At 40.8% G+C, this 14,662-nt stretch overlaps 1 pseudogene across 1 annotated transcript; it reads right to left on the reverse strand.

Moving 5' to 3' along the window:
• Positions 1–533: 533 nt before the first annotated feature.
• LOC307102734 (endosome-associated-trafficking regulator 1-like) lies at positions 534–14,315 on the reverse strand (annotated as a pseudogene). Its single transcript has 3 exons — positions 14,306–14,315; positions 10,114–10,265; positions 534–1,404 (listed from the first exon to the last, which is right to left on the reverse strand). The product of its transcript is annotated as an endosome-associated-trafficking regulator 1-like (transcript).
• Between the last annotated feature and the right edge of the window lie 347 nt (positions 14,316–14,662).

A 14,662-nucleotide genomic window follows, 5' to 3' on the forward strand; every position in this document is an offset into this window, starting at 1 on the left:
TCAATCACAGGAGCCACCCCTGTGAAGGCTGTAGGAGTGGAATGAGCCAGAGGGTGCACTGAGCAATGGCAAAAAGGCACAAGGCCCTGTCCAAGGTAATCATTGGAATTTTGGTTCATTTAGTGTTTTCCTTTACTTGTGAAATCAAGGACAATTGATTGAACTTATCTTAGAATGAACGTTCTGGAATAAGAATGGAAGACTCATTTCACAGAACTGCTATCTTCATGTTCAGTAACTTAAAACACCAGTGGCTTTTATAAACATCTCTTCCAGTAGATCACTGAGTCTATAACAGCAGGGAATTCACCAAGAAGGGAGGGCTGCATAGAATAGAACCTCAGTGAGACTCACTACAGAGTTTAGCTGCTTCTTGTTGTGGTCAGCTAATAATACTGTTCTAGTTCATGAAATTAGCATCTCATGATAAATATTTTTACTGTGAAGACTACATGTTTACAGACACAAAGGCATTTTCAAATCCAGTAAGTGGTGATTGCAGGATGTAAACAGAGCTATGAGCTAGAAACTTCTCAAGACTCTTTAATTTCAGAGATTCTATCTATAGACTTAAGGATTTCAGCAACAAGGTTGAGCATTTGGGTTCCAGAACCCAGCTGCTTGATGGAGGTGTGCCCGTTGTTCATGACCATGAGCAGGTTCTGCAAGGCCAAGTCCCTGTTCTGCTTCACCACCGTCAGGCTGGCTCCCTGGCCCAAGCAGGGCCATTCTTGCGCTTGAGGTTTCAGACCTGCGCCTAGAGCAAGCTTATGTCTTGTTTGTTTCATGACATGACTTTATGCCTTTACTGCACATTTGGTCATAAGCTCCAGGTTCTGCTCCACCTGCTGAACCACGATTTCAGGTTGTGGTAATCACTCTCCTCCTTGATCATTTTTGCTTCTAATTTCCACTCAAATGTCCTCATCATTTATGTTTGCATCTCAGAGAAGCTCTGCACCTCCATCAACTTTCTTCTTAGCTTCAAATTCTCATCTTTCAGTGCTTACTAACTTATCGGTAGCATCTGAAGGTGCCTGTCCCCCAGAGACTCTCTATGGGCTGCAAAGTCTACACTGGGGCTCGCGACTGGAGAGACTCCAGAATCGGAGTCACTCAGTGTCCATGGGGGCAGGGCTTGGCCTGCCAGCTCTGATGGGCTGGAGAAGAAGGAAATGTTATGTGCTGTAGGGCGATGTGCTGGCTGAGACCCTCGAGGAATGGGTCTGCTCCACAGCAGGTAGACCCCATTCCACCCATCCTCCTCCTCCTCCAGGAGGTCGCCAACCCCTATCGGGTCTTCCAAAAACAGCTGCTAGTATTCCAGGCTGAAGTCCACGGGTGAGAGGCCAGGGATCTGTAGTTGTGAGGGCCTTGTAGCTTCCTTTGAGTGAAGTCTACTGTGTTGGCTGTGTCCTCTTTCCATTTTTTTTTTAAGAAAAAATTAATTTTAATGTTTTTCTTTAACCTCCTATATCTAAAATATTGACATTTCAAAATGTAACCAATATAAAAATTATCAAGGAGATATTTTACAATTTTGCACTAAATTTTTTAAAATTCTTTATTGTTTCAAATATTACATAAGTCTTTTCCCCCCATTCACCTCTGGCCGGCCTCTCCCGCCCCCCGCACCCTTACTGTGTGTGACCATTGGTTATGCTCATATGCATGCATAGAAGTCCTTTGGTTGATCTCTTACACCCTTACCCCCCGCCTTCCCTCATAGGTTGGACAGTCTGTTCCATGCTTCTATGACTCTGGTTCTATTTTTGTTTATCAGTTTATGTTGTTCATTATATTCCACAAATAAGTGAGATCATATGATATTTATCTTTCACTGATTGGATTGGCTTATTTTGCTTAGTAAAATGCTCTCTAGTTCCATCCATGCTGTTGCAAATGGTAAGAATTCGTTCCTTTTTACAGCAGCATAGTATTCCATTGTGTAGGTGTATCACAGCTTTCTAATCCACTCATCTGCTGATGGGCACTTAGGCTGTTTCTAAATCTTAGCTATTGTAAATTGTGCTGCTATGAACAAAGGGGTGCATATATGCTTTCTGATTGGTGTTTCAGTTTCCTTGGGATATATTCCTAGAAGTGGGATTACTGGGTCAAATGGAAATTCTATTTTTAATTTTATGAGGAAATGCCATACTGTCTTCCACAGTGGCTATACCAGTCTGCATTCCCACCAGCAGTGCAGGAGGGTTCCTTTTTCTCCCCATCCTCGCCAGCACTTGTTGTTTCTTGATTTGTTGATGATAGCCATTCTGACAGGTGTGAGATGATACTGCATTTTTTTTTATTTGCATCTCTAGGATGATTAGTGACTTTGAGTATGTTTTCACATGTCTCTTGGCCTTCTGTATGTCCTCTTTGAAAAGTGTCTATTTAGGTCCTTTGCCCATTTTTGATTGGATTATTTATCTTCCTTTTGTTAAGTTGTATGAGTTCCCTGTAAATGTTGGAGATTAAACCCTTATCAGAGATAACATTGGCAAATATGTTCTCCCATGCAGTGGACTTTCTTGTTGTTTTGTTGATGGTTTCTTTTGCTGTGCAGAAGCTTTTTATTTTGATGTAGTCCCATTTGTTTATTTTCTCCTTAGTTTCCATTGCCCTAGGAGCTATATCAGTAAAGACATTGCTTCGACAAATGTCTGTTATTTTGCTGCCTATGGTTCTTCTAAGACTTTTATGGTTTCCTGTCTTACGTTTAAGACCTTTATTCATTTTGAGTTTATTTTAGTGTATGGTTGTTGTTGGTGTAGTTTCATTTTTTTTGCATGTATCTGTCCAATTTTTCCAACACCATTTATTGAAGAGACTGTCTTGACTCCATTGCATGCTCTTGCCTCTTTTGTCAAATATTAATTAATAATGACTTGGGTCGATATCTGGGTTTTTTTAGTTTCTCTTTCTGTGATTTCATTATTGGTGTATAAAAAAGCCATAGATTTATGGGTGTTAATTTTGTATCTGCTACATTGCCAAATTCATTTATTAATTCTAGTAATTTTTTGATGGAGTCTTTAGGGTTTTCTATGTACAATATTATGTCATCTGTAAATAATGACAATTTTACTTATTCTTTTCCAATGTGACTGCCATTTATTTCTTCTTGTTGATCGCTATGGCTAGCACTTCCAGTACTATGTTGGACAGGAGTGGTGAGAGTTGGCATCCCTGTTTTGTTCCTGTTCTCAGGGAAAATGGTTTTAGTTTTTGCCCATTGAGTATGATGTTGGCTGTAGGTTTGTCATATAAGGCTTTTATTATGTTGAGGTATGATCCCTCTATTCCCACTTTGCAGAGGGTTTTTATCAGGAAAGGGTGTTAGATTTTGTCAAATGCCTTTTCTGCATCAATTGATATGATTATGTGATTTTTGTCTCTCAATTTGTTTATATGATGTATCACGTTTATTGATTTGCAGATATTATACCATCCTTGCATCCCTAGAATAAATCCCACTTGATTATGGAGTATGATCTTTGTAATGTAATGCTGGATGTGATTTGCTAGAATTTTGTTGAGGATTTTAGCATCTAAGTTCATTAGGGATATTGGCCTGTAATTCTCTTTCTTTGAAGTGTCCTTATCTGGTTTGCAGATTAGGGTAATGCTGGCTTCATAGAAAGAGCTTGGAAGTGTGCCTTCCTCTTGAACTTTTTGGAATATTCTGAGAAGGATAGATTTTAGTTCTTCTTTGAATATTTGGTAAAACTGCACTGTGAAGCCATCTGGTCCAGGTTTTTGTTTGCTGGAAGTTTTTTTTTTATTACTGTTTCAATTTCATCAGTAGTTATCAGCCTACTCGAGGTTTTTTATTCTTCCTGATTGAGTTTTGGAAGCTTATATTTTTTATAGGAATATGTCCATTTTGCCCAGGTTGTCCAATTTGTTGGAGGAGAGTTGTTCGTAGTATTTTTTTTACAATCCTTTGTACCTCTGTGGGGTCGGTTGTTACTTCAACTCTTTTCATTTCTGATTTTGTTTATTGGGTCCTCTCTATTTGTTTCTTGGTGAGCCTGGCTAGAGGTTCATCAATATTGTTTATCCTTTCAAAGAACCAGCTCTTTGTTTCATTGATCTTTTGTGTGTTTTTTTGTTGTTGTTGTTGTTGTTTTTTGTCACTATGTCATTTATTTCCACTCTGATCTTTTTTATTTCCTTCCTTCTGCTTACTCTGGGCTTTTCTTGTTGCTCTCTTTCTAATTCTTTAAATTGCAGGGTTAGATAATTTATTACCATTTTTTCTTGTTTTTTTGAGGTAGGCCTGTAGAGCCATGAACTTCCCTCTCAGGACTGCTTTCACTGTGTCTCATAGATTTTAGATTATTGTGTTTTCATTGTCATTCATTTCCAGGATGTTTTTAATTTCTTCTTTGATTCTTTGGTAACCCAGTCATTGTTTGTTTGTTTTGTTTTTTTTCTTTTTTTGCTAGTTTTTATTTTGAGAATGAATGGGAAGGGAGTTGGAACAAAATGTGCTTAGCTATCTGCTGACTGACACAGTGTCTAGATAACGTTTCTTTTTCTTTTTTTTAAATAAATCTTTATTGTTCAGATTATTACAGATGTTCTTCTTTTTTCCCCCCATAGCTCTCCTCTACCCGATTTCCCCCCTCCACCCCATGCCCTTACCCCCCGCCACTGTCCTCATCCATAGGTGTAAGTTTTTTGTCCAATCTCTTCCCACACCCCTCACGCCCCTTCCCCCCGAGAATTGTCAGTCCACTCCCTTTCTATGCCCCTGATTCTATTATATTCACCAGTTTATTCTGTTCATCAGATTTTTTATTCACTTGATTTTTAGATTCACTTGTTGATAGATATGTCTTTGTTGTTCATAATTTTTATCTTTACCTTTTTCTTCTTCTTCCTCTTCTTAAAGAATACCCTTCAGCATTTCATATAATCCTGGTTTGGTGGTGATGAACTCCTTTAGCTTTTTCTTGTCTGTGAAGCTCTTTGTCTGACCTTCAATTCTAAATGATAGTTTTGCTGGGTAGAGTAATCTTGGTTGTAGGTTCTTGCTTTTCATCACTTTGAATATTTCTTGCCACTCCCGTCTGGCCTGCATAGTTTCTGTTGAGAAATCAGCTGACGGTCATATGGGTTCTCCCTTGTAGGTAACTAACTGTTTTTCTCTTGCTGCTTTCAAGATTCTCTCTTTGTCTTTTGCCCTTGGCACTTTAATTATGATGTGTCTTGGTGTGGTCCTCTTTAGATTCCTCTTGTTTGGGGTTCTCTGCGCTTCCTGGACTTGTAAGTCTACTTCTTTCATCAGGTACAGGAATTTTTTTGTCATTATTTCTTCAAATAGGTTTTCAATGTCTTGCTCTCTCTCTTCTACTGGCACCCCCATAATTCGGATGTTGGTATGCTTGAAGTTGTCCCAGAGGCTCCTTACACTATCTTCATATTTTTTGATGCTTTTTTCTTTTTCTTTTTCTGGTTGGGTGTTTTTTCCTTCCTCGTATTTCAAATCTTTGATTTGATTCTTGGGATCCTCTAGTCTACTGTTGAATTTCTGTATATTATTTTTTATTTCAGACAGTGTATGCTTAATTTCTGATTGGTCCTTTTCCATTTTTTTGTCATTCTCATTAAGATCCTTGAAGGTCTCACTAAGTTCCTCGGATGTCTCACTAAGTTTCTCAGAGGTTTTTAGAAGATTCATGAGTAACCTTTTAACTGTGGTTTTGAACTCTATATCCAGTAGTTTGCTTTCCTCCATTTCTTTCATTCATGACATGTTTTTTTTGTCTCTGCATTTTGGCTGCTTCTCTGTGTTGATGGAGTGGCTTTTTGTGGTAGGTGTCCTATGGGGCCCAGTGGCTCAGCCTCCCCAATCACCTGAGGTGGACACTCTTGGTGCACCTTTTTGTGGGCTGGGTGCACAGTCTTGTTGTAGTTAAGCCTTGATTGTTGTGAAGGAGTGAACTCTCAGAGCTGGCGCCCCGGAGGCTGTTCTGGGAGGCAGGAATAGTTGGGATTGAGCGGGCATGGCTCAGTTCTCAGAAGAGAGTGAAGGAATAGTGAAGAGTTTTTTTCAAAAGCTGTTTTGTCTCAAAGCCCCCCCTGCGTCTCTCCCCCTGTGCTGGTAAGGCTGAGAGTGTGTTTTGTCTCGACTCCTCAAGGTCCCTCTCCCAGTGATGGGAACAAGCTGTGTGTCTTGTCTCGGCTCAAAGAATAAACAGAGCGGTGTTGTTCGGACAGAGAAAGAAACATAGAATATAAGATTAATATGTAACTAACAGCTCCCCTTTGGAATTTCCCAGCAGCTTTTGGTCCCCTTTTCCTCCCACCCATGTGTGACCCCTCCCAACGTGTAGTTTTTGCCTATATAAGCTTGTAAAATTTCCCACTGGGCTGTTCAACCCCTCTGCTCCTGCGTGAGTTAGGAGTTGAGCCCCAGCGCGCTGGAATAAAAACCTCTTGCGGTTTGCATCAAGTGACGCCTCCTGCGGTTGATTGGGGTTGCCGTCAATTCGGGGGACAGAGTAAGGGTCTCATTTTGGGGGTCTTACAGTTGTTGGTATCACTGGGAGGAATTGACCTCCAGGTCAATTGTCTGTGAGGACCCACTATGTCTATAATGGAAGAACTGCTGTGCTGGAGACACCCTTATGGAGTAGGACTTGCTTCAGTGGGGCTTTGGTGCTCTCTGAGTCTGCCTCTTGAGTGTGTCACTTATGGATGTGAGGAGTTGAAATTTGATATCGTCTCACACTTCCCACTATGTACACTGGCTCCTGGATCTCCAAGGAGGTGCAAAGTCAGCTACTGTCTGAGGCAACCTGGCAGGAGCTACAGCAAGATCTGCAGATTTCTCCTCTTTGGAGTTTGGATGTTTTGGAGCTCTCTGACCCAGCTGCAGTTTTTTAGGTTAGGCTGCAAAAGGACAGGCTATTCTTATGCAAAAGCCATTGCTCACAGCTTGGGTGGGACAGGGTCTCAGGGAATCACCAGGACGTAGGAAACAGCGATTGATGCCCTTCAGCCATCTCTGCATCTCCGAGTCTCCAGGTCTCCACGTCTCCATGTCTCCCTGTCCCCACGTCTGGTGCCCCTGCACAGTAACAATGATTCCTGCAAGCACTTCTGTGAGAAAGCCACCCTCACTTTCCAACCCAATGCCAGACAGTACAGTTTCTCCCCGTAGGAGTCTGGGTCCCCAGAGTCTTGCCAGAAACTGGAGTTTAGAGCAATCTGGAGCTTGTATCTCCCTTCCAATTGAAAAAAACAGCACACCCAGATGCCAGCCCAATTCACGCACCTCCATACTTCTGCTCTTCTGAGCCTCTGAACCTCAATGCGCTTTTTTCTTTCCTTCTAGTTTTAGAACTTCTACTCAGCCAGCTTTCCCGTGGTTCTGGATGATAGTTGTTTTGTCTTTTAGTTGTAGTTTTGGTGTGGTTGTGAGAGGCAGCACGTACAGGTGTTTACCTATGCTGCCATCTTGGTTTTTTCTCCAGTCATTGTTTAATAGCATGCTATTTAGCCTCTAAGTGTTTAATTTTTTAATTGTTTTTATTGTAGTTGATTTATAATATTATGCCATTTTGGTCTGAGAAGATGCTTAATATGATTTCAATCTTCTTGAATTTGGAGAGACTTTGCTTGTGACCCAATATATGTGATCTATCTTTGAAAATGTCCCATGTTCACTTGTGAAGAATGTATATTCCATATCTTTGGGGTGAAATGTTCTGAAGATGTCAATTAAGTCCATCTGATCTAGTGAGTAATTAGAATTGCTGTTTGTTTGTTGATATTTTGTCCAAGAGATTTATCCATTAATGTCTATGAGTTATTAAAGTCCCCTACTATGATTGTATTGTTGTCAGTGTCTCCCTTGATTTCTTCCAGAAGTTTTTTTTATGTATTTGGTACTCCTGCTTTGGGTGCATATATGTTTACCAGAGTTATATCTTCTTCTTGTATTGATCCCTTTAGTATTATGAAGTGCCTTCTTTATCTCTTGTTATGGCCTTTATTTTGAGCTCCATTTTGTCTGATATAAGTATTGCTACCCCAGCTTTTTTTTTTTCATTTCCATTTGCCTGAAAGATATTTTTCCAGCCCTTCACTCTCAGTCTGTGATCCACCTTTGTTCTTAGGTGGGTCTCATACAGACAGCTTATATACCAGTCATGTTTTCTTATCCATTCAGCCACTCAATGTCTTTTGATTGGAGCATTTAGTACATTTACATTCAAGGTTATTATTAATAGGTACTTGTTTGTAGTGATTTTTATTTTTTGTGCTGGTGTTCCTTCTTCCCTTTTTTTTTTCTTTTGTTTACAATAGTCCCTTTAGCATTTTTTGCATTGCTGGCTTGGCAGTGATAAACTCCCTTGGGTTTTGTTTGTTTGTTTGTTTGTTTGTTTGTTTTTGTCTGTGAAGCTTCTGATTTCTCCTTCAATTTTGAATGATAGCCTGGCTAGATAGAGTATTCTTGGACTCAGTCCCCTGCCCTGCATCACTTTATATACTTCCTTCCATCCAGTTCTAGCCTGATGTGTTTCTGTTGAGAAATCATTTGATAATCTAATAGGAGATCCTTTTTTAGGTAACTCTCTATCTCTCTCTTGTAGCCTTTAAGATTCTCTCTTTGTCATTAACATTTGCCATCATAATTACGTTGTGTCTTGGTGTTTTTGGGTTCATCTTGTTTGGGACTCTGTGCTTGTGTGACTTTCTTCTTCCCCAAATCAGGGAAGTTTTCTGACATTTTTTTCTTTAAGTAGGTTTTCTAACCCTTGCTTTTCTTCTTGTCATTCTGGCACCCCTATTATGTGAATGTTATTTCGTTTTATGTTGTCCCAAAGTTCCCTTAGGCTCTCCTCCTGCCTTTTAATTTTTTCTCCACTTGCAGTTCAGATTGGATGTGTTTTGCTGCCCTGTCTGCTAATTAACTAATTTGATCCTCTGCTTCTTCTAGTCTGTTGAAACCTTCCATACTGGTTTTTATTGTAGCAATACCACTCTATATTTCCTCTTGATGCTTACATAAGTTGTTGATTTTCTATTCAGTTTATGAACTGTGTGACCCTTCTTCTGGATTCTTTTTCTCACAAATAGCATGCCTCCATTTCATTTAGTTTTTTTTCTGGTGATTCCTCCTTTTCTTTTCTTTGGAGGTTGTTTCTTTGGCCCCCAATTTTGCTTTCACTGAAGGATCTAGGTGTTAAGTTGTACTGGGCCTGTGACTGCAGATGTGAGCTTGGCGGCGGGTTGCACGGTCACCAGGCCTGGTGTAGATGTGTCGGGCTTGGCAGCAATTTGTGCAGTTATGGTGCCTGGGGTTGCTGCGTGAGGCACCTGGGATTGCTGAGTAGGGTTCGGCTGCTCACATTTGGGTACAGCGTCAAGGGTTGTTGTGTCAGGCTTAGTGGTGGCTAGTGTGGTTGTGGCATCTGGGGTTGCTGCATAAGGCTTGGCTGTTCATGCGCAGATGGGAAGCCTGGGGTTGCTGCATAAGGCTTGGCTCCCAGGGTTGCTGCGTAAGGCTTGCCTCTTCATGTGCAGATGAAGCACCCAGGGTTGCTGTGTAAGGCTTGGCTGTTTTCTCACATGGTCACAAAGCCTGTTGTTGCTGCGTAAGTCTTGGCTGTTCATGAGGTTGCAGTGCCCAGGGCTAAAGCATCTTGCTGGCGGGAGGGGAGCGCACTCCAGAACTCACAGGAGCCTGCAGCTTGGGATGATGGACTCTTCATGTTCGTGGGTCTGTAGCCAAGGCAGCAGGTATCTGACCAGAGGGGCTGTAGGGTCTGGGTGGTGTCTGAGGGCACCCTGCATGGAGGTGAGGCTGGGCTCCCATTCACAACAGTTCTTCCCTTCAAGATGGCATGGCCTCTGTGGCAGAACCGGCCACCTGGGAGAGATTGCAGTGGTAGCAGAGGCTGCCTGGATAGGGGAGCCTGTTCCATCAGCTCTCAAAAGTCCTGCATAATCTAACTGTCCTTCACACACACACACACACACACACACACACACACACACACACACAACACATCCACACACTCCCCTTTCACTCCCTCAGTTACTCACACTCTCTTCCTCACTGCCTTCCTGCCAGCCATGATCTGCCTGCACTCGCAGTGTCCTCTTTCAACAGGCTGAGGTTCTTGGTTTTCAGAAACTCTTTAAAAGAGAGTGGATTTGCCTCTTCGAGATTTGCAAGTTATCATCTCCAAGATGTGTCTCCTGGGCTCCCGATGAACCTTGCTTAGTACACTTGCTTTTTCCTTAGACAAAATTGTTCACAATGAGGAGGCTGTGGTCCTGGGACAGGGGGGAGATGCCAGGCAGTACACACACAGCCCGGCAGACATCCATGCTGGCCCCGGGGGGCGCCAGTACTCCCTAGCCTGGCAGCAGTGGCTCCAGGGCTCCGGCTCAGCCCTGGCTGTGGCCCAGTTTCCCACCCCCATCCTATATGAGCTTTTCTGTCTATCTTCTTTCATTTAGCATGCTTTCAGGATTCATGCATGTTGCAGTGCATATAAGTTCTTTATTTCATTATGGGCTAATATTTTATTGCATGAATATGTTGTATTTTACTTATCCATTCATCAGCTATTGGACATTTGGGTTATTCCCACTTATTGGCTATTATGCTTCTATGAATATTTGTGTAGAAGAATTTGTGTGGACATATATCTTTATTTCTCTTGGTTAAATGCCTAACAGTGGAATTGCTGGGTCATATGGTACTCTATGTGTAATCTTTTGAGGAACTGCAAAAAGTTTTCAAATGAGGCCTCCCCATTTTATGTTCTCACCAACAAGGCATGAGAGTTCTGATTTCTCCACCTTTTTGTCAACACTTGTTATCATTTATTTTTTTATTTAGAGCTATTCTTCTGGGTCTGGAGTGGTATCTTATTGTGCTTTTTATTTGCATTTCTTAATGGTTAACGATGTTGAGCATCTTTGCATGTTCTTATTGGCTGTGTGTGTGTGTATATATATATATGTATATGTATGGATATATATATATATATATACACACACACACACACACACACACACACACACACACACACACATATATATATATATATATATGCATATATATATATATATATATATATATATATATATGCATATATATATTCTATATAATAAAAGGGTAGTTTGTAAATTGTCCCCTCGACCGGAGTTTTTCTGGAAGTTCGACCAGGGGGTGGGCCAGCCAGGGGAAGGGAGGGAGGCCCAGTCAGAGGCAGGCAGCTGGGGGAAGAGAGGGAGGCCCTGGCCAGCAGCCAGAAGCCTCTAGGGATCCTACCAGTGCATGAATTTCATCCCCTGGCCTCTGGTATATATATCTTCTTTAGATAAATGTCTATTCAGATCCTTTGTCCATTTTTAATTGGATTATCCTTTAATTACATTGTTGTGGTTCTTTATATATTCTGGCTATAAGATCCTTATTAGATACATGGTTTGAGAATATGTTATCCTGTTCTGTGGGTTGTCTTTTCACTTTCTTCAGGGTATTATTCTCAGCACAAAAGTCTTTCATTTTAATTAAGTCCAATTCATCTATTATATATTTTCTTGCTTGTGCTTTTAGTGTCATATCTAAGAAGGGTTTCTTTAACCCCAAAATCACAAGATTTATACCTATATTATCTTCTAAAGGTTTTATAGTTTTAGTCTTACATTTAGGTTTTTTTATTTTCAATTCATTTTTATGTGATGTGAAATAGGGGGTACAACATTATTCTTTTATAGCATTCAATTAAAAGACTATTCATTCGCTCATTGAATTTCCCTTGTTGAAAATCATTTGGCCACGATTGTAGGGTTCTCAACTCTGTTCCTGTGGTCCATATGTTTGTCTTATGTCTTGATTATTGTAGATTTGACATACAGTTTTAAGACAGGAAGTATAAATTCTCCAACTTTTTTTCCCAAGAATATTTGACTACTCTGATCCTAAAATATTTCCATAGGAATTTTAGGATCACCTTGTCAATTTCTGAAACAAACCCAGTTGTAATTTTTATAGGGATTGCATTTAAACTGTAGATCAATTTGGAAAGTATTAGCATTTTAACAATATTACGTCTTCTGGTCCATGACCAAGGGCTGTCTTTCCATTAGTTTAAGTCTTCTTTACTTTCTTTCCACAATGTATTGTAGTTTTCAGAGTACAGATATTGCACTTCTTTTGCTAAATTCATTTTTAGTATTTTATATTTTAAATTCTCTTTTAAATAAAAATGTTTTATTAATCTCATTTTCAGATTTTTAATTGCTAATATATAGAAATATAATTGATTTTTGTATATTGCTCTTTTACACTAAAATCTTGCCTGAATTTCAAGTAAAAAAAAAAGACAAAATGAAAGTAGAATGTACTATGGGAAGGTTGAAGAGCAATTTTGTATTTATAGATGAAGAAAGGACTATTGGAAGGAATCACTCAGCAGCAACTGAGACAGCCTGCTGCAGCAAAAGAATAGAAAAATTCATATATTTATTTGTTTATTCATTAAATGTGTATTTATTATGGACCTACTATGAGCCAGTTTGCCTGGATTTAAGTACTAGCTGTGCCACTAAACAGAATTGCTAAACCTCCCTATGACTCAAATTCCCTCATCTATTCAGTGGGAGAATAGTGCCTATCTCCTAAGTTTTTTGTGAGGAGTAAATGAGGCCCTAAATAGTACCTGGCTGAGGGTAAGTGCTTTGCCGGTCTTAGCTATTGCTTTTTATTATTGCTAGACACTACACACAAAAGTGAACAAAGACAAAAATTCATGAAGCTTGCATTTTAATGGCAGGGAAGGGTGACTAGGAGAGGAGACAAATAAAGAAGTAAAGCAAGTAGTGATAAATACTATGAAAAATAAACAAAGCATGGGAGAGAAGAGGAGGGTGGGGCCAAGCATTTCAGGTGGAGCCAGGCCTTTCCAGTGAGGGCAGGTTAGGTTTCTCAGGAAAAGTGACATAAGAGCAGGGCCTGGAAAGGGTGAGGGAGGCAGCCCGGGAGCAGGCTATTCCAGAGAAAGGAGCAGCCACTGCAGAGCCCTTGAGCAGGATGAGGGACAGAATTAAGGCCAGGGGAACTAGAGCTGAGTGAAGGCAGAAGGGTGAGGGAGTGAGGCAAAGAAGGGACCTAAGTTAATGTCCTGCTGGGCCTTAGGGGGCAGGGAAAAAATATCTTTTATACAGACTTCCTTACTAGGGAGGTGATCCGTTATCTCACTAGGAAACAAACCACACCAAAACAAAGTGGCTTACACCAACAATATGTTATTTTCCACAGTTCTGAAGGCTGCCTGCCTCACTGGGTAAGCTGCACTCAGCTGGTGGCTGGGTCAGGGCCAGACAGCCTCACACATAGGTCTGGTGCCTTGTACATGGGAGTTCTCATGGCTCAGTTTGTCTAAGTCAGTGCTTCCTTCCAGGGCAGCAGGAACATTCCAGAAGGGTAGGCTTTAAAATTCAAACATCACTTATGCTACAACCCATCATCAAAGCAAGCTGCAAGGGCCAGCCCAGATCCAGGAGGTGGGAGAGCAGACCTGCTGCAAAGCTCTGCACCCCATCTTCCATCTACCATGGGGAACTGTCAGACTTGGTGAGTGGCTGGTTCGAAGTCTGTTGTAGGGAGCGGTACGAGCAGCCCCCAGTTTCCTTGGAGTTAGGTCAGATATAACCTGAAAGTCAGGCCATCTTTTCACCTAGACATCATCGGTGGCATATTATGCCCAGGACATTTTTTCAGCCTTTCATGGATCAAAATGGCACTGCTTGCCTGGGGCTCCTTGAAGAACCACTGTTTTCCTAAACCTATTCTTTCCTTTTGAGGTTTTGACATCTTGTATTTTGCTTTTTCCCCTGAGCATAGTGGTCTGCACTGTGCCATGGAAGTGATTCTAAATGTTTGGGTTGGAAGTCTGAAGAAATCCTCACTGCTAAGACAGACATAGGAGCTGTGTGATTTCTGGAAGGGCCTGTGCTGCTTCCTGACCCAAGGACTCCCTGAGACTTCTGTTTGATCTGCTTCAGCGCAGCGTGAGTGGGAGGAAAACAGATCTGGTGTCTTGACTGCCATCTAGTGGTAGTGCCCTTAGGTGATCAGATTAAATTTAGGTTGGTGTGATCCAAATTAGAATATAAAAATTGGTTGTTTCCATGTTTTAGTTATTGTGAATAATATTGCAATCTACATATCTTTACAGATAAGTATTTTCAAAATTTTTAGGTAGATACCCAGAAGAGGTATTGCTGGTAGTTCTATTCTTAATTTTTTGAGGAACCTCCATACCATATTCCATACTGGCTGAATCAATTCATACTCTCACCAACAATGCATGACTGTTCCCTTTTCTTCCCACATCCTCTCCAACACTTGTCATTACTTGTCTCATTGATAAAAACCATTCTAACAGGTGTGAGGTTGAAACAGCCTAAGTGTCCTTCAATAGATGATTGGATAAAGAAAATGTGTTGTATACATAATGGAATACTACTCAGCCATAAAGAAAAATGAAATATTGCCACTTGTGACAGCATGGATAGACTTTGATAATATCATGCTATGGAAAAGGACAAGAACCATACGGTTGCACTCATATGTGAAATATAAAACAGACAGCAAAAACTGAACATACAAAACTAACAA

Source organism: Cnephaeus nilssonii (genome assembly GCF_951640355.1).
Source record: "Cnephaeus nilssonii genome assembly, chromosome: 7".
NCBI lineage: Eukaryota > Metazoa > Chordata > Mammalia > Chiroptera > Vespertilionidae > Cnephaeus > Cnephaeus nilssonii.